General features: G+C 43.3%; 1 protein-coding gene and 1 long non-coding RNA gene across 7 annotated transcripts in view; one reads left to right on the top strand and one right to left on the bottom strand.

The window, feature by feature from the left end:
- Nucleotides 1–20625, top strand: part of GRIA3 (glutamate ionotropic receptor AMPA type subunit 3) — a 280967-nt gene that overhangs the window by 140311 nt on the left and 120031 nt on the right. The window lies entirely within an intron of this gene.
- The window catches only part of LOC141370373 (uncharacterized), a 213686-nt gene continuing 193522 nt past the window's right edge, over nt 462–20625 (bottom strand). Inside the window, exon 3 of the long non-coding RNA XR_012374365.1 lies at nt 462–479. This is a non-coding gene — a long non-coding RNA (uncharacterized lncRNA). The remainder of the gene's footprint in view (nt 480–20625) is intronic.

The following is a 20625-nucleotide window of genomic DNA, read 5'->3' as shown; positions in this document are numbered from 1 at the left end:
TTGCAAGCAGAGTAGGTTCAACCTGAGGTTATAAGAGATAAGCATCCTGATGAGGCCTAGAACAGCTTTGTTTACAACAAGCGTTGATAAACAACAAGCATTTCACAGATATTTTCTCCACTTGACGAGGATCCATATTCCATTAACACAAGGAATTGAAAATATGCTCCTTAAACCCACCCTTTGGTGAAAAGCTCATTTATGATGAACAAGTTCATTTACTTATGGCACCAAAACAATCTTCTGCAATGGGCCCCACAAGGGTAGGAATAAATTGTGAGAGGTACTTTATCAGAGTGATATATAAGTACAACTAGCATTCTTATCTGTGTGCAGTTCTTCTCAGGTAAAGAACCACAATCTCCATTCTCTTACCCCCAACTGCTCTAGATGTTGCCCATTTCCTCATTCTCTTGCTAGTTACCTGAATGTAACTGAAAAAGTCTGGAAGGCACAACTCCTCTTCCCTTCATTAACTCCTAGAAAACCAAGCATAAAATAGGACTCATTCTGGGAAAGCACAAATGCCCACAGGATAAGTGTTTGGGGTGGGTGTTGAGCTTTTCTGGACTGCTAGATTTGAGCAGCAGGCCTCCAAGGGGCACGTTCCTCACACCCACCCAATATCACCCTTAAACCCAGGTGAGAGGAGCCACTGCCTTGAGCTCCATGCTTTAGAGGGCTCCTCATACTGCAAACACTAAAACACAGAGATGGTTTTTTTCGCCTTTCTGGTCTTGAGATTTTTTGAACAGTTAGCAGCTGGTTGAACATCAGGGGAACAAGGAAGTGGGACACATAAGCCAAACTGGGCTCCCCAGATCAGAGCCCAAGGGCACATGGGATTAAGGGGGAGTGGGGCAAGGGCAGGGGCAGTGAAGGAGAAATTGACAACTTATGCCATAGGAAACAAGAGAAAAATGACTAATTTTGTTTACAATTGGCCGCCCCAGATCAGCCTAAGTGAAGAAACTTGGCAGATGGGTTTCTGCAGATAACTGTGCTCCCTCCCTCTGTACTACTTGAATAATGTGGTTTTGGAAGACATGTAGAATTGCTTGGCAACTCCAAGTCAGAAAAGTGAGCCTTGGGGCTGGCCACCTGCTGTCCTTGGCTTCTTGGAGAACTTGACAGCTCTACCCCATCCTGGCTTCAGGTGGGTCCAAGTCACCAGGCAGGAGTTCTGGGCCCCTGGGGCTCAGCTTCCACCCCACCCTGCCCTGCCCCAGCCGTGTGTGTGGATCTCACAGGCCTGGGAGAGAGCCTGAGTCTTTGAGCATCCTGATCTAGTTCAAGGGCATGGCCTGCAGAGCTTTGGGCATGTGAAAGGATTTCAATCTAAAATGGAACTAGAGGATCTGAAATGGAGACTCTCATGCATGCGCCTTCAGGAAAATGAAACTTAAGAACTGAGAGGACTGATTTCCCATAAATGCCTGACTTCATGGAAAACCAGAACCTCTCTCCTGACCAATGAACATCCATCAAGAATTTCTGTTCATCCTCAAGCCAGTGAACTTATTGCTGGGATGCTGACCAGACTTCCCCACTCTTTGCATTCCTTGCCCAGAAATACTGCCCACCCCACACCCTAGACAGACTCGCCTGGAGCTTGCTACAGTTTGCATTTCCTGGAATTGCACTTCCTCTGCTATTCCTGCACAAACTAAATTTCTGGTCATTTGAGCTCGCCTCAGTTTACCTCTTTATTTGGGTTGACAGGTAGATACACGGGCAGGCCAAGGCATACCTTGTTTTTGGACATTTTAACATTTAAACATAGGGTATGTGGTATGTGGTCCTCCATTTGTATTCCTGCCCTGGTTTCCAGAAACGTTAGGGGTGAGCCTGCTCCTATTCACCTCTATCTTTAATACCTAAAAACATAACTGCCCCTGTCAAAATGTCCAGTTTATTCCCGAAGAGTAGGTTTTTCTGAACACTCTAGGCTCATTCCGTGTAAATGTAGCTCTCCCAGTCACCTATCATGGTATTTGTTTGGTGAGGCAGGTTAGGGAGGGTGCTTTTTCACAGTAATAGCATCCCTTCCTCACTAGCTTAGATGCTATGGAAAGTTAATCAAGTATCTGGCAGAACTGGGATAGAGAGTGATATGCCCATCACTCTTGGAAGATTTTTATCCTACTTTTATCTCTCAGGGGTGGGTATAGGCTACTCCAGAGAATCTTTCTGATACTCTCATATCTTTTGCTTTATTCCATAGGTATTCCTTTTTACCCTATCCAAAGTCCAAAGGAGAAGATGGTCAGGGGACACAGTTAGGATAAATTATGGGTCTGGAGGGGCCATGATAGGGAAATAAATTACTCAATTTTCTCCTCCTTTCCATGCCCACTGCCACAACACACCCTCAAGCACTATGGTCAGTTCCTTTCTTTTTTTTTTTAAGATTTTATTTATTTATTTTGAGAGAAAGGGGGAGAGCATGAGTGGGGGGAGGGGCAGAGGCAGAGAGAGAGAAAGAATCTCAAGCAGACTTCGTGCTGAGCACAGAGCCTGATGCGGGGCTCCATCTCACAACCGGGAGATCATGACCTGAGCCGAAATCAAGAGTCGGACGCTTAACCAACTGAGCCACCCAGGTGCCCCTGGTCAATTTCTTTTCAACACTAGAATTTGTCTAAGAAAGATTCTCTATGCTTAGAATTCCATAGTTCTTCTAGAGACCTGCTTTCAGAGGCATCATTACAAGCTGAAAGCTAAACATTCTTCTACCCCCACGTGGTAGTGGTTCTATACTTCACACTTAGGTCTATGTCCTCCTGACATTCAGATTATATGATGGGCTGGTACTAGATAGGAGATAGTACAGCGACACTGGAGACCCCTTGAACCAAAGCAAGGTGCTATTTATTTACCAGCTTGTGTCTACAGGTGGACTAAATGAGAAGTCTTTCAGAATCTTTAAACAAAAAGACACATTAAGAGATTTGGCTGGTGTTACTTACCTGGATTTCTAAGGGTGATCTGAGGCCATACCCCCATGATAGAGATGACAGAGAAACAAGGGCCACACAGAATGGGATCTCTTGGAATGGATAAATAATTGCTTCCCTATCTAAGAAATCACTGAGTAATTATGAGATAACGCAGGAAGAAGAAGGAAGGCAAAGGGATCAGACCTCTGGAACAGGCATTGTAATTTACAGGGAACACTTCCAAGACAAGGGCCAATCAACTGTTCTGAGGCTAACCTCACACAAGGGCTTATATTAGAGTACTATCCTAGGCACTACTGGAAAAAACAAAAGTTCTCTTTCTTTCCTTTTTAAAATTTGTAACAGCCCCTAGCAATGTAAATCAAATGAGAGAGCAGCATATCTCAACAAATGTAAACTAATATAATAAAGACAAAGTACATATGTGCTGGTAGAATAAAAGGAATTAGAAAAGCCCCACAGCTGATTTTTGCATATGAGTTTATTCATCATAGAATGTAAAGTCAAAGTGTTTCCAAGACCTTTGCTTCTCTATCCTCTTCCCCCAGGAACATGGTAAGGCCCTTATATAAAAAAGGAGACCCCGTTCCTCTTTGCTTTTCCCTGCTCCGCAATCTCCTAACGGTCATACTTCCAGACCTACATGTAATACATAGCCAAGCACACCCATTGGCCTTCCTTCATTTTTTACCGTATCTTACGAGATGTTCCCTTTCTTTTCCCACCTCCAACCATTCCAGTTTTCTCCCTGAAATGAAATTGGCTGCCTCATACATCATTTTCAGGGACCTTTCTCATTACTTCACCAATTATGATGTCCTGTGGTCTCTATTTCTTACCTTATTGACATGGTGATTTAAAGCTATTACTCAACATATATTGGACTACCCTAATAAATATTTTGAAGCAAAAGTGCACCACAAAATTGCAAAACAGTGTCCCAGAAAGCAGAACCTATGGTTGGATTTCTTAAAATGCTCACTGCTGACATTGTTTCTCTTAAATCCAGCCTAACATCCGGCCTCCAGGCCCTACGTGAATGGGCAGAGCCACACACTTTTACTTGCAGTAAAAGGCTTCCGCATGTTAGGTGATTTCAACACTCACTGGCAGCCTTAAACAAACTTGTTCCCTAAAATGCAAAGATATTTATCCTAAGAGTTAGTAGCAGACACCAGTGTTCTATATTTAGAGATTTTATCTTTGGCTTATTAAAAAAGATGGTCTGATTCTCTGGTCATACTTCACACTAGACTGGCTAGACTGACTTTGTGACTATTTAGAAACAAATCCCCTCTGGGAAAATAAAGACAAGAAACTCATTCAAGATCATTACTTTGAAACAGCAAGACACTTGTTTATTTCAGATGATAGAAGCTTTGGTCTCAAAAAGGAACAGCTCTTGCTCAACCAACAGTTCCCTCCCCTTACTTTAAAAAACTGTGGTACCTAATTATTTGCTTGATTATTTCCTATGAGGTTTGGGGGTTTTATTTAAAAAAATCAACACAATTTCAAATTAGTTTTCATTAGGGAACCTCGTGACAGTCCTTGGGATTACTGGAGGCATCTTGGAGTTTTTATAAAGCAGAGGACAGAGGCCTGGAGACAGACCTGGGTTCTAGCCCCAGGCTGTAGGACTCCCAACGAGTCACTTAATCCCTCTGTGCCTCCATTTCCTAAACTGTATAATGACTGTGTTCTATATGATGGTCCCTTCCAGTTCCAACAGGCTGTGATTCCCAGAGCTGTGAAAAACAAGGTAGGCTATTCGAGAAATATTGAGTCCCAACCTATGTTACCATACGTGGTTCTAGACATGGGCAGGGGGGAGGCCATGTCTTTCATGCTATGGTAGTAGGGGTGATAAGGCAATACAATCGTTCTGGAAGGCAGAGTATAAGTATCTAAAACTGTGTAAGTCAACTTTCCTGCTTCCTCAGATTGCCAGGCTGGTGACCCTCACGGAATGTTTCTTTGCTAACTGTGAATCTTGCAAGCCTCAATATCAGTGAGCTTCGCTTAGCCTTGGAGACACAGATGGAGGGGGGAATTGAGATGCTGTGCTCCAAGGCCAGGACACAGCCTGGAAATTTATCATTTACCTCTCTCCTTAGAGTACAGAATAACAAATGCCCCCCATTAACAGGATTTTCTGGTTGATGAAAGCTGTGCACATATGTATATGGAAATATCACATCAGTCCTTATAATATCTGGAAAATGACTGGGGGAAATTCCTATCAGGAATTTCTGGTAGTTGGCTTCTGATTAACTGTGGTTTGTTTGTTCATCACAAGCCTATCATAAGTTCCCCATTATATCCTTATCCACTGTCATACTCCTGCTCAGGCGCCCTTCACACATAGCAATGTAGAATAGATTGCAGTAAAGATTTATTCAATCAAAAGACCTTCTCTCCCATCTAGTAATACCAATATTCTAGGATTAAGGCTGGTACCTTATTCCAAAATTCTAAAGATACGAACCAATTCAAATGCAAAAATAAAACTAATACAAATATCTTCCTTTGTTTTGAGTTGATCCCATCACTTTATCAAGTGAGACTGCAGGTCTTTAAAAAAAAAAAAAAAATAGAAAGGTAACATTGACCATGCATAGCTGTTTCATCCCTCCACAGGCAATGAGTACATTTTCAGTTAGCATGGGAGGAAAATACCCTGATAACCTGTTCCTTTGTATGGCTTACATTGTGAATGTGCCAGGTAAGGCTTTACAGGCTCTGAGAGATTGACTAAGTCGTATGCGTCAGAATAACTGCCTTGTAAACATTAATGAATTTTTTAGAATCATCATCTTGCCTTATTAGGAAATTTCCCCAGATTAAGAGCAACAAAAATGTAGCAATTAGAAGGTTCATCACACAGCTGCATGATTACAGCAGCCTTGTCCTAGATTCTAACAGATGCTGTAACAAACAGTTTCATAAGGGCTGGAAGAGCCACAGTTTACGACAGCAATGCAAAAGCTAATTATTGCTCCCATTGCCACAGGACCCTTATGTTTAAAATAATTTAGATTTCTGGGATTTCCCACAGAGAGACACCAAGCAAAATAAGTGCAGTGATAAAAAATAAAATAAAAGATGCAAACTCACGTTCTTTACTGCCCTAACACTGAAGGCCAATGGCAATTAATTGATCCATGCCAAGGTCTGGACTTTGATGAGACAGAGTGTGGGAAAGAGCCCTTGGTCAGTTTGTTACCAACCACCCCACTGGCCATTCCGATCAAATCTCATGTCTGTTGGGGCAACCTTCCCTCAGTCCACATCTGTCTCTGCCCAGAGGTTATAACAAAGCGCCAAGTAAGGGGCAGCATTCAACAGGCCAGGACCAGGGCTTGGGGAGATTGGTGATGATTACTGTCATGTCACCAGAGGTAGAGGTAAGTGGAAGAAAGAAGTAGCCAGGCACCACTATTCTCTCTCCAACCTTTTAAGATGAATGTAGCTACCAAAGAGCCTCCCAAATACACATGAGCCCCCAACACCCTACTTGGGAAAAGAATAGCGGTTGACAAATATCTTCTGAAGTAATCCAGCGCTAGGCCAAAGACCCAAATGCTGGCTGAGCTCTATCTCAAGATCACCGTATGACCTTGTACAGCCACCTCACCTTTCATCATCTTAGCGACTTCAGCCATAAAATATAAGAAGCCTTCCCTGCCTGACTAGGATGACGTTAAGATGAATCAGACAATTTCTCTAAAGTATTCTAAGATCCTCAGAGAGGGCAAGTCTACACATATCAAGCATAGCAAGCATTATAATTAGAGTCACTGCACCTCATTTCTTAAGGAGGAGAAAATGAACAAGGAAAGGAACGTGTGGTCCCTGAGCCTGAGAACTCAAAAAGCATTTAAGCTGCTTCTCTAATCTGAGGCGGGTCTCAAGAGAGGGAGACTGAAGTGAGGGAGTCACCTTAAACGTCTGGATTTGTGAGTGCTACCAAGGGCGTGCCAGGGGCTTTGATTATGGTTTTGTGGACCAAATAGGTCTGTCCTAAACATGAGTATTGTACTCAAACTTCCATGGTTTCACTTCAATTGTTTTCATGCCTTTAATTGCCCCAACAGTGGGAAATTCTAGCTCTAGGTGTAAGTGGATCATTATTGGGGACAGGGGCAGGAAGGGTGCCATATCTTTCAAAGTTCAGCATTGCCAGAAAATGGGCCTGCCGATCTTAAGAATGGGGACACAGAACTGGGTGAACTGATTTGCAAATCAGAACCTTGAAACGATGCTATCTAAAAGACACACACACACACACACACACACACATATGCATGCACACAGAGGTAAATAAGAGGGAAGAACCAAAATAGAGTGGGACCTCAGTAACACTGTGTCTTAGATTAAGAGATGAATATCCGGGGACACTGAATCAGGAGACTCGACAGTCAAAGACGGTACTATCAAAAGCTTCTTAAAGGCCATTCTTAGGTTCCTTCGCTGCTATGTCCTCAACAGCTCTGAGAGTCCTTTTCACTTCTCTTGACCTATTTCAAACTACTGCATGTGCTTCACTTGAGAACCTCCTACTCAATAAATTGCTCCTCTTCCCCCCTTCCCTAGCCAATATAAAATCAATTGTTGCCTGACAGACTGCTTTGTTGCAGTTTTCTCAAAGGCACTAAGGAAAGAAACACACCTTATTTGTACATGCATTAACTTAATTTCAGTCTCACCCACTCCAGCACAGCACAATCCTTCAAACTCTGACCCAAACCCCTTTGCTATTTGGTGTCCATGGCAACAACCACCAGGCCGCTCAGAGAGAGTTGCAAGGAGTGACAGGAAAGTGCATCTCCTGACAGAGCCTTTAGTTCCTCTGCATTTGCTACATCAATAGCAGGTGGCAGCGGGTCCCTCCCCAAATCCTCAGGCATTTGCTTTCATTAGGGAGGGGGAATGTCGTTCTCATCTCCTCCCCAGAAGACTTATGGGCTGCTTCTCACACCCAACCTGTTGAAGATACAGCACTAATTGTGGAATACGGAAACCAAGTAGGACAGTTTTTGCCTGAGAAAACTTCCCAGTGGTCTCCTTCCCCAGCGACTCTGTCCCCTGCAGCCTCCACCACAATACCCTGCTTTGCTAAACTATAGCCAGTGACCTCGAACCCTCAAAAGACAATACATGTGAAATTCTACCCACTTTTCTTTTATGGTCCTTACCACTCAGTGACCTGAAACTCATTCTCTTAACTTTCTTAAGTCATGTCAATGCATGCATGGCAATCTTGCCATCAAACTCTATTTTTTAAAGAAGAAGGGCTAGGTACTGGAGGATTTATGAACGAAGAGAAAATTGTATGGTTTCTCCAAACATAGTGAAAGCTGTTCAGTCTGCAAACTGATTTCATGAGTTCCATTTATCTGCTTTGCTCAGAGTTGAGCTGAAAAGTTGTCAGATGGTGATGAATCTCCCCTTACTGTCATCCAGAGGAAGACAGGGATGGTTCCCTTTGCAATCTCATTTCAACAGAACCCAACATATCTAACAAAGGCTTTTTGCATAAACAAGACTAGCTCAGACTCGGTTCTTTATGGAAACTGAAAAGGACCCATTACTCAAGTGTCCTCTTCATAGAATCTACATAAACAGGAATACTACTTGAAGTAGGAGAAACGAGTGAATGGCTTTATCTTCTTAACTGCATGAAAAAAGGAAACAGAAGACTCTTACGCACAATCCCCTCCAGCAGATCTGCTGAAATTTTTTTTTAAGATTTTTATTTATTTATTTGACAGAGAGAGACACAGTGAGAGAGGGAACACAAGCAGGGGGAGTGGGAGAGGGAGAAGCAGGCTTCCCGCCGAGCAGGGAGCCTGATGCGGGGCTCGATCCCAGGACCCTGGGATCATGACCCGAGCTGAAGGCAGACGCTTAATGGCTGAGCCACCCAGGCGCCCCAGATCTGCTGAAATTTAAGGAGATGGTTTCAAGCTCTCCTTGAAAGCAAGACAACATTTCTACTCATGCTGCCTATATCTGTTGTCCTGGACAAGAACTAGTAAGAAGTTGAAAGAAAAAAAATAAAAAACAAATAAGACTTGGTTCCGGCCCTTAAGGAGCTCGTGGTTCAGTAGGGAAGCAGTCAAGTAAACAGATGATCGTGGTCTAGTGTGATAAGGGGAACACAGATCCTCCTGGAATGCAGAAAAAACAATGCCTCCTTCAGCCTGACCTGGAGATCAGGGAGGCCTTTTCCTGATGATTTGTTGAACTGGGTCTTCAAGGACCCGACAGTTCATCTGGTTTGGTGAAAGGGGGTGGAATTTCTATTTGCATAGGTATGATAAATGCCACTTACTGCTTGTCAGAGTGAATGCTAATAAGCTAGGATGTCATAAAGCAGAATGGTAGAAACTTGATACCAAGAAGAACACGGGCTAAATTGGCCAAAACATGACTCTACCTTTCGTCATGACCTTTCGATCCCCAAGAAATGGGATTTTTCCACCAGGAAATGCAGTACCATGGCCTCCAGAATGAGAGGCTTCTACTTAGGGATTAAACCACACTATCATTTTACAGGGAAGACACTGACTGAGGTGAAAAAGCAAGGATTTAAACCCAGATCTGATTTTATTTATTTATTTAATTTTTAAACCCAGATCTGATTTTAGAGTCCATACTCTTCATGGCACACCACCCAAGATTATGCCAATACATGGACCAAATAGAAATCTACAGATGGGTTCCCCTGAATAGGCCACCAACCTCCTCCCCCCATCCCACTTCCTGCCCAACTGCCTGGAATTAGTGTATAGGTTAAAATAATCTGTTCACAGGAAAACATACTACCCCAGAAAGATAACATTTGAAGTTAATGCACTTCTCATCCTTCTTGTATTTCGAGTCGTCTTCTTTCTCATCATTCACAAACATTGATTGAACACGTGCCCACAGTTCACTGGGCTGAATGATAAAACAAGTTTAAACTGAGACCCTGCCCTCAAGGACCCAGAGTCTAATCGGGATGGCAGAACACATGCCTAAATCGGGTATATCATCAGTAGTCTGAAAGATGAGAGCTAGAAACCACCTAGGAATTCACAGGACGGAGTAATTACTAGCCAACCCAACTAGAGTCTAGGCTTCGTGAGGGCAGGGTTTTTTATGTTTTGTTCGCTGCTGTAGCCCCAGCATCCAAAACAGTTTGGAACCTAGTAAGTGCTCAATAAATATCTGTTGCATTAAATAAATAGCTTCTTAACTTTTTAGTAAAAAAAAAAAAAAGTCCTGACATGTATCACTTGGAGAATAATTGCCAGTCCTGCACACACTGCATATTGTGCCTTTTATTCATGCTGCGTGCACTACCGGAACTCCCCGGGGAGATTTCTAGAAAGGACGGCTCAGTCTATAACTTAAACCTTTGCAAAATCCTAGCAGAGTTGTGTCCTCTGCTGCTCCCTACCATGGATGAGTGTTTCCCAGTGATGAAGAGTAATGTGGAGCGAGGGTTTTTTGTTCGTTTATTTGTTCATTATGACCTCGAGCTCTTTTCAGCAAAAGGCACGGCCCTTCAATAACAATGCAATTCTGGGAGACACAACTCCATTATTTGCTTGGCTCATCTAACAAGGCAGAACGCAGACTCTGATTTAAAAGCAAGCTAATTAAATGAGTTTTGGTTAGGCTTGAAGGATAAACAGTTGTGATTACTGTCAGTAGGCATAGATTGTAAATCTGTCTTAGATGCTTATATTCCATTAAGAGGGACTCAAATGGGTATCACAATACAATTCCCTTTAAAAAATGGAATCAAGGGGGAAAAAGCAGCTTCAAAAGCAGTCGTTCATGCAGCCCAACCTGGTCAAATTCTTGGTCTTCCAAGGCTTTGAACTAGGTTAGGAGTTTTTTGCTTATATTGTGTTTATCACTGTACAAATTCTTATTAATTTTGGCTTCCAGGGCTGGGGAAGATATGGGCAATTACAATGTACCAGAACACTGTAGGGAAACCCAAGCATTCATATAAAAAAACAAGTGGGGATAATACCATCCTACTCTCACCGTGATGGACGCTGACCTCATGGAACCACAGGGCTGTGCTAGCATGTAATTTCAAGTCTGAGATTTATTTTAACACGAATGGAGAAGGATCCAATTTCATAATCTGACTTCTTCCGAAAACCCATAAAGCCGAAATCATTTTCAGCTCCGTGGGTACACCCCCCAAGAAATTAGAACATCACGTACCACCACACAGATATGGGGCTGAACATACCGCCCACTCTGACCCTTTCTTCTTTCGAGAGCTATCGTTCAGAAGGTACCTGGTTTATGACAGAGTCTCAGGGAAAAATAAAAAGAGGTCCATACATAGGGCCTTCTACTCTCAAATCAAGAATCCTTGATTGGGAAACTCTCCTGGCTTAAAGCAAGAATACACACTGCCCCGTAGATCTTTCCATATTTTTTCAAAGCTTTTTTTTGCAACGTATCTCCTTCAAACTTCAGAGGTAGGTAGGGTGAATAGTGTTTTCTCGATTATGTAGATGAGAAACAGACATAGGAAGGTTAAATAACTTACCTGAGACCACGTGGTTCAGAGTGCTGAGTTTCTTTAGACCTTATTTCAAAAAGAGCTAGACCCATTTTACCCACTGCCTCTGGAAGGTTGCATTTGGAAAAGCAGCAAATGAAACTCTTGTTACACCACAGTACCTATGCCCTGCCCCTATCAGCTCCCCTGCTTTTGAAAGGTAGGGCTAATAACCTTTACTTTGGGCTCAGGCATTCCTCTTTCCCCCTTCCCCACTCTGTTTCCTGAAAGAACAATTAAGATCCATCTGGGACTAATTACAGTGATTCTTGAATTTGAACTTGCAGCCATTACCCAATTGAGGTCACTTATTTTAAATTAACTTGCCTGGTCAGGACATAGGTTTGGTTATCTTCAGAGCCCAGTGCAGAGAGACACCAGCTCGCTCAGACTTTTAATTAACTAGCTAAATAACCTGCACTGTGACAAACTGCCTCTGATTTGATGGAGTCATTCATTTGCATGCAGACAAGGATCAAAATACATTGTCAGAGCTTCAGGGACTGAGTCCTAGAAACATTCGCACAGTCTCTCATTCAAGGCTGCGAGCCTCTTCCCTTTGGTTCCCCCCTAATTATTTTTCCTAGGCTTTTGTTCTGATTATCCAGCATTCATCAAAAGTGCAGCTTGTGATGAAACAATGACAACCCATGCTGTACGCTGAGAGGGAATCGAAAATTGGAGTCAGGATCATATGAACCAGGCCCACGGCTTTGAGAAATAATTAGGGGAAACCAAAGGGAAATTCCCAGGATGCCCTGCAACAAAGGAGAATTTCCAAAGATTCAGGCCATAACTGCTCCCCCCTTAGGTAATAATACATAATAACAGTAGGTCCTCAGTCTTTGTTGTATTAAATTCGTAGTGGGAGCTGATCATCCCACAGTCATAATAACAGTTCTTATAATCAGTAATCATTAGTAGAGCTGCTACCACCCGATTGACTGGGCTTTGGATTCAGACAGATCTGATTTTGACTCCAGGCTCCATCGTTTTCTGCCTGTGAGGCCTCGGGCAAGTGACCCAACTTCTCTGGGCTTTGGTTTCCTGACATGGAAGATGAAATTAACAGTAGTACCTACCTTCAAGGGTTGTGGTGAGGATCCAGTGAGGTAAAGCATGTGAAAAATCAGTTTCCACCATGCCTTGTGCCTGGTAAATGCCCAGGAAATGTGAGCTTATGTTTGTCTTCTGTTCTGTCCCGCCACCAGGCCTTTGTCCAAGGCATCTTCCCACCCAGGATCCTCTTCTCAGCCCCCTGCCCCCAATCATTCAAAATCCAGTCTACAAGGCATTGTCTTCTCCAGGAGAGAGCCTTCCTTGCGCCTGAACTTGTTCAATGCCCATCCCCTCAATATGCTTTTCTCAATTTTATATTACTTTAAGTGGCACCTTCTTCTACCACTTCCTAAGCAACCTGGACTTTTCTCCAAGGTGTACTTAAGCCTTCCGTGTTTGAAACATCTATTAAACATCACCTCGGTGTCATACACTGGGGCTCCGTGCCGTGGGGTACATGGGATGAGGAAAGACATAGGGATGAGGGAGAGGGAATCCCTTTAAATCTCACGTGTTCTGCTAGAAACCTTAAATGCATTTCTTCAGTTAGGCCTCACAATAACCTTAAGAAATAGGTGCCATTACGATTCCTATTTTAGATGTGGAAACTGAGATTCAGTGAGGTAAAATGACTTGTCCAAGGCCACTCGGCTAACAAAGAGGAAGAACTGGTGCCCTAGGTCAGTCTGACTCCAGGGTCCACTCCCACCGCCATGATGTTCTCCTGCTCATCTCAGGTTGTTCTTTTTTTTTTTTCATCCGTTGCAATGATGCATGGCAAAGCAATAGGTAAACTGTAAGATGCAGTACATGTGACTTAAGGGTCACTGCAGTTGTAGCAGGTGCTGGGGATGCCCTACCCATGGCCCCTTGGCACTAGCCTTTGTTATCCACACCAGTGGTCTCCTATCGGAAGCACGTTATTCTCCAATGGAAGCCTTTCTCCCAGCCTGAGAGTGAGACAAGTCAGAAGTGTTGGGCAGGGGGCGCCTGGGTGGCTCAGTCAGTTAAGCATCTGCCTTCGGCTCAGGTCATGATCCCAGGGTCCTGGGATCAAGCCCCATGTTGGGCTCCCTGCTCAGCAGGGAGTCTGCTTCTCTCTCTCTCCCTCTGCTCCTCCCCCAGCTCCTGCTCACTCACATTCTCGCTCTCTCTCTCTCTCAAATAAATAAATAATTTTTTTTAAAAAAAAAAGAAGCCCTGGGCAGAAACTAATACTCCTGATGGAAGCTATCAGCCAATGGTGAATAGGGAGTGAAGGACAAAGGCTCCAGCTTCCCAGCCCTCACACACCACTCCCAGAGGTACTCAGAGCTAACCTGCTCCGGAAAGCCCCTGGACTGGCTTCTTGCCCTTTGCTGTCTCATTTCCTCACTCCCCTACCAGCGCTTCCTAGAATCCCAACTTCCGGCCCTCAGATCTTTGTCTCAAGAGTCCGCCTCTGGTGTGGTCCTGTGTAAAACAAGAATCTGTCAGAGATTCCTCCTTTGGCTCCTGTCCCCAGGAGTCTGTGTGAGTGTCCTCATGCTGCCCCCTGCCCTTCCCATGGAAGCTTCTCAAGGGAGCACCCCATAAGCCCAGTGTCTCCCTTCCTATCCCCTTTCATGAAAATCCCATCATTGAGGATCCTTTTAGCTTCTCAAAGTGCATTTATTACCATATGGAAAGGTAGTTCTAGATTTCAGTGTGCATTAGAATCAACCGAGTGTCAAATGCAGACTCCCTGGCCCTGACCCAGACTCTCTGAATCGGGCTCTCCGGAGAGGTGCTCAGGTGCCTGCATTTTCATACGCTCTCCAGGTGATCCCCACAGCATGCGCTTTGAGAAATACTGTCCTAAGACATTCCTGTAGCTTGGGCCTCCAAGGAATGTGAACTGTGTTCCTCGTGTTCTCCCTGCCCCTAAGGCCTCTGTGGATTCAAACAGGGAAGCCTGGAATTGCTCTGCCCCCTTGCTCCAGAAATGAAGTGTGGATAAAGCCACGGACCGGTTGTTACTGGCAGCGTGGGGCGGCCTGAGACTCCCGGGCAACTGTCTACCATGCAGAAGAGAGATCCATCTCGCAGACTCTGCCAAATTTCTGCTCTCACCTTTCTCGCTGCCCACTCCCAACCCCCATTCTCTCCTGTGCTACAAACCCTGTGATGACTACGCATGCTCGGTTCAGTAATGGCCTGTGTGTGCTTCTTTGTCTCTGGGCAGAACCCTGCCCCACCTCCAGCCCCCCACACACATCTTCTCAACCATGGTTTCCATGTGGTTTGGATTCCTGGTCCTGATCAATGTTGGAGGCAGGAGAGGAGAGGGCGGTGGAGGGTGACAGTGTGGGTTACTTTGTTGTTGGTTTACCCCCTCCCCGCTTCTTGTCCTTTTTTCACCCTCGACTCAAATGCCTGAACCCTGCATGCAAACTTCAGCTCCTTCCTTGCACCTCCAACTCCGTGCTGTCCTGACCAGTGGCTCCAATACCCCCTCTGCACCGAGTTCTGATGCCTCTCCTTTTCCCTAACCCCACAGCAGTAGGAAACCACTTTTGTACATTTTGAGAGTGAGGGACAGGAAATCAGGGAAGCCTTCATGGAAGAGGCTGCATATGAGCAGGCCTTGAAGGACAGATGTGATTTCTGTGGAAAAGGATGGAGGGAGGGAGCATTATAATAGGAATAAGGAAGGGAAAACATAACGAATATGGGATCAGCATCAGGCACTATGTTAAGAACGATGGGTATTAAAGAGGGCACGTGATGTGATGAGCACTGGGTGTTATACGCAACTAATGAATCGTTGAGAACACAACATCAGAAACTAATGATGTACTATATGTTGGCTAACTGAACATAATTTTTAAAAAAAGAACTATAGGTACATTATTTCATTTACTCCTAGCTGCAATTCCATGAAGTAGGTACTAATGACAGACCCATTTAACAGATGAGTATACTGAAACACAGTTTAAGTGAATTGCTCAAAGCTACACAGCTATGGAAGGGCAAAGTAGGGAGTCTAACCCAGGCAGTCTACCCTGCGCTCTTGACCACCGACTCAGCTGCCTATCCACTATTATGTTCTCTGTTCGACAGATGGAAAACTGAGTCTGAGAGGTTAAGTAGCTTGCCCACGGTTACCACAGCTTGTAACTGGCAAAGCCAGAACACATTGCCCTTAGCAGATCCCATTCTATTTACCACAGAACCACTTATGCCCCTTCTAACTTAGCTTTTCCACCCAATCATTTCATTCACAATTTCTTCCGGAGCCAGCCCTGGCTGCCGTCACAACAAATGCCTATTTGGCCTAAATAAAAATCTTTCCTCTAGTGTGTGAGCACTGTAAAACGGCGAGGCTCTCCTGAAATCAAGAGAAATAGCCCTCTGAAAGACATCTCTCTTTGTTTTCAAAATAGCCTCTGGTGTTGAGATCATCCAGGCTTGGGACCAGGTTTTGGTGACCTCTGTCTCCCCAGCGTCTGGCCCCAGGATTGGCACAGAGCAGGCATTCAACAAATGTCCATCAGAAGAAGAGATGAATGAAAGATGTGGTTAAGGGAGGCAACTCTTCCATCCACTAGGAACATCAATCCATATTCCTTTTGAGTCCAGTGGTATGCAGGTGTGGTATACGTGTAAACTAGCTCTCAAGGGGGAAAAGCCCTGATTTGTCACGTTGGCCGATGTCTATAGTGTAAATACTCCCGCCATGGCTGATTTCAAGCTACCAATGGCTTAATAACCGGCTCACAAAATTCCTGAATATTTAATGATCGGCTTTCAAGAGCCCCCTGTTTTGGGCTGAAAGTCTGTAATTCTGCCTACAGTGCTTGAACTGTTATCATGTCAGTAGGATCACAAAGGTAGATAAGCTTTCACAGTGGGGAAGATAATGCCAAATTCAAATAGCAAGAGTGAAAGACCGAAGCAAACCAAACATTTGAGAATTAGGAGAATTCTGTGTTTGGCCTGCCATGAACGAAGCCTCTGTCATTTGTCATCCAGCGCCAAATGGAAAGACACTTCGATGACATGGGTCTTAGAAGAGGGAGAAATCTGCCAAGTAAGCAACTATCCTAAAAAACAAAGGCCCCCCCAAATATACTGGGTTTCTGAGAGATATTTCCTTTTATTTGAAAATATAAACTTGTTCACTCCCTTCCTTCAACAATCAGAAAGTCTCACAGATTGGGGTGTCGAATGCTGGAAGCATTGCACAAACAGCAGACTCATTCCCAAAGGCATAATTAGGGAGTTTTAGGGAGAACATCTCATTCTCCATATCCCCACACCAAATGTGCTTTCCTCTCTCCTCCCAACATGGAGGCTCCATCATTCTGGGCTGAACCTGAGTTTCTAATACTCTTCGCAGCCACCCATGGCTCAGTTTTGCACAGCGTATGGAGCTAATGGGTAAATGGCAGGATTTGAATCCAGACCCATCTGGCTCTTTCTAGTACATCACCTTTAATAACTATCAATTTTTTTCCAGGCTTTAAGGGTGATTCAGATCACATCTATAAAGAAAAGTATAAACACTGTAAGGCGTCATTTTAGGGGTAGTACTAGAGTTGTTGATGCTGATAAATACCTAAAGATGGGAAAGTGTGACTCGTGCGCAAATGAAGGAAGTCCTGCATTATTCCACCTATCTCCAAGTGGTTACAGTTGAAAACAACACATATTGGAGTGACTACTCGGCTGTATGCCAGAGGTTGCCATGCCTTTTTTTTTTTTAAATCCAAGAAATGAAAAAAAAATACAAGGAATGAGTCCACTGGCACTCTCAAGCCTTCTATTTACCAGCTGTATAGTTCTCCAAGTAAGTCTTAGGAATCCAGGATTATAGTGTTTTGGGCCTAAATGATTTTGCAAAATCTACAAAGAAAAAAGATACCATTTGCTATTTAGAATAAAGTTGTAAATATTAAAGCCAGAGTTGTAAGCGTGAACATAAAATAACTGACAGTATATTTCATAAAAGAGTATGTGAAGAACTCTGGTATATAAAAATGTATTGTTTAGGGGCACCCGGGTGGTTCAGCCGGTTAAGCGTCTGACTCCTGGTTTTGACTCAGGTCATGATTGCGGGGTCATGAGATTGAGCCCTGTGTTGGGGTCCACGCTCAGCATGGAGTCTGCTTGAGATTGTCTGTCCCACTCCCTCTGCCCCTCCCCCATCAAATAAATAATAAGTCTTTTTTTAAATAAAAAATAAAAATGTATTGCAAAATAAATTATCACTGATTTGGGGGGATAGCCAATACAAATGCAGAGAGACTACACAAGTCATACATATGGGTATGTTGAAGAGAAACTAAGGTCCTTTTTGCCGTATTATTCTAGGTTGAATACTAATTAAAATCACCTTACCTTACCTACCTGAAGAAACATCTAGAATATTTCCAACTATAAATAGGGTACTGTGAAAGATCTTCCAGATGAAGTACTCCAAGAAAAGGCACAGTGTTTGGAAACGCATCATTTTACAGGAAGTTCTGGTGGAAAGGCCCCAGTGTTTTAAGTATTCATTATTGGCCCCCTGACCAAGGACTCTAACTGCTCCAAGCTGCTGGACTTCCTGGGTAAGGCACTACATGTAAATTGCCTTAGGAAATATTTTTGTAATTTTCCGTATTTGTCATTTGTACCCAGTCCTGGGCATTGTTACCTCCAAAACGCTGCCCATCATTTTGCTCCCTTACAAAACTCATGAACCTTTGAAAGTAGGCAGGGATACTCAAGATTTGAACCACCAAATTAACCGTATTTTGTCAGGACAGGTGACGCAATCTACATTCTCTTTGCCAAAGAGGGGACGGCTTTAAGGCATTATTTCCCAGCACCTCTCGTAGTATACCACAGGATTTTCGGTAACATCTGGATGAATAGATTTTATTTCTATACGGTTGTATTTCTTTTCTTGCATGTAGTTTCATGGATATTATTGCTTTCGACATGTCTAAATTTAAGAAAAGGAGTAGCTATAAAGATAAATATGAAGTAACTAGTAGTCCGGCGGGATGTGGCTAGGACACAAATGGAAGTCTGTGATGGAATGAAATTTGAGAAATATTGTTTCCGGGTTAATACAGTGAGGTGTTCCCCCCAAGGTCAACATGCCCTGAAATGGTCCCTTATCCACAGGAGCGAGAGTAATCTGTTGCTCCTTTAACTTACTCGTGGCCATATATTGCCTCTCATTTGTATGTTCTCTTTGCCTCTCCTGCTGTTTAGCATTAAATCTTCTGTATATTCCATTCAGTCAGAGTGAATGCACTGTTAAAGTCTGGGAAGTGAAACTTCCCAAAGACGTGTTCTCTGGTGAAATCCTCGTCCTCTAATCCTCACATCCAAGCGTTTTATTTGATGCCGTATTCTATTGCCTCCACTCTGCATAAGCTTCCCCTCTAGACAGCATAAGCACTGACGAGATTTCTTGGTTGTACTCCCATTTTCCTTCTCTATGAAAAGCTTCAGCCCGTCTTTCTCCACTGGCACTACCCCCACCCCCACAGCCATTGGGCTGACTTTGGGATGGGTGATTGGCTCTCCTCTGCCTCACTAATCCAGCACATTTATTCAAGTCAGATGACTGCAATATGAGGCACTCACTGTCTTTCAGTTAGAAGAGAGCATGCGCGTGCAGACTGAAATTATTACAAAATAATTCTAACGGAATTGACTTCTGATATATATTTACTAAGACTAAAGCAATTTAGTAGCTCGGGGTTTTCATTCAAGAAAATGAATGCCTTTTATCATATCTGATGGAAGATTTCTTCTGGGAAGTGTGGCATATTCTAAGGCTGATTTTCGTAGCATACCACTATTTAACTCCCAACACAGCTGAAATTAGATAGGTTGCCATAGGACAACATGTCTTTTTATAACTGAGGAAGCAGGAAAGGAAGGGGTGGGTGCTGAAAAATGTTTTCCCTTTGAACACAAGGAATGGGGGTTTTTCCTTAAAGAGAAAACACCTATACAATAGGTAAATCGGGCGAATTAAAACGGGAAACCTCCCTCGCTTCTCTCCCCAGCCCCCCAGACTTCTCAGGGTACCTAAATCAAAGAGAAGCAGATTAAGGTGAGCGGGAAGGCATGTTCTGTACTCAAAGCAAGATCAATCTTTATACATAGATCCTTTTTTGGCACCGATGTAGAAAATCCAAACATGGAGATACTTAGGTCTGCAAATAACCTAATCTGCATACCAGATGGATCTAAGGGGGAAAAAAAATCATAGACACTTTTCCACATACACATATTTTTTTTTAATGTGAGCATAGAAAAACAGATGCTTTTGCTCCCAAAGGGTCTGTGGGCCTCTCTCAAGTAGTCTTATGGAGCAATTTAATTTCAGATTTCTAAAAATTATGAAAATGTCTAGATTGAGCATTAGATGGAAAAAGAAATGGCCTCTTACATAGATAACCAACTGAACATTTTCTGAATTATTTTTAACTATTCAGTGAAACCCAGCCTCCAATGTCACAGATAAGCACATGGAGGAGTCAATAAGGGAAAGTTTCCCCCAAAAGGGTAGACCATGATTCACTGGATGCTTTAACAAATAATTTAATGCTCAGCTATATGCTCGACTCAGTGAGTTAGTATGGAAGAGCTGTTTTTATCTGCAAACAAAACTGTTGTTTAAGTTTCAATGAATCGGGATTGTGGCATTTTGTTCTTTCGGATCCTATTTGTGAGGCTAAAAATAAATGTCCTTAAAACAATGAATTATATCAACATTTGACAAATCTCTCCTTATTACATTTATCATATCCACCATCTAGCTCACCATCCGTCATTTCCAACAAATCTTACAAAGGCACAGTGAATATGGTACATGGATTTGGGAACTTGATATTTCCTCCTTAAATTTCACAGTAGACTGTTAAGAGAGCTTTTCTCCTTGAAGTTCTGAAACTAACTCAGAAAGAGCTATTATAATTACTGTAAAAGCAAAGTTGAATATTCTCTTGGTTACCAGAGTCATTAAATAGCTCAGGGTACAATTTATGCCTTGTTCATCTA

Source organism: Callorhinus ursinus, unplaced genomic scaffold (genome assembly GCF_003265705.2).
Source record: "Callorhinus ursinus isolate GAN/ISIS: 27379988/994484 unplaced genomic scaffold, GSC_fseal_2.0 scaffold33, whole genome shotgun sequence".
NCBI lineage: Eukaryota > Metazoa > Chordata > Mammalia > Carnivora > Otariidae > Callorhinus > Callorhinus ursinus.
The sequence above is the reverse complement of the archived record's forward strand: the minus strand, read 5'-3'. Positions and strand labels throughout refer to the sequence as shown.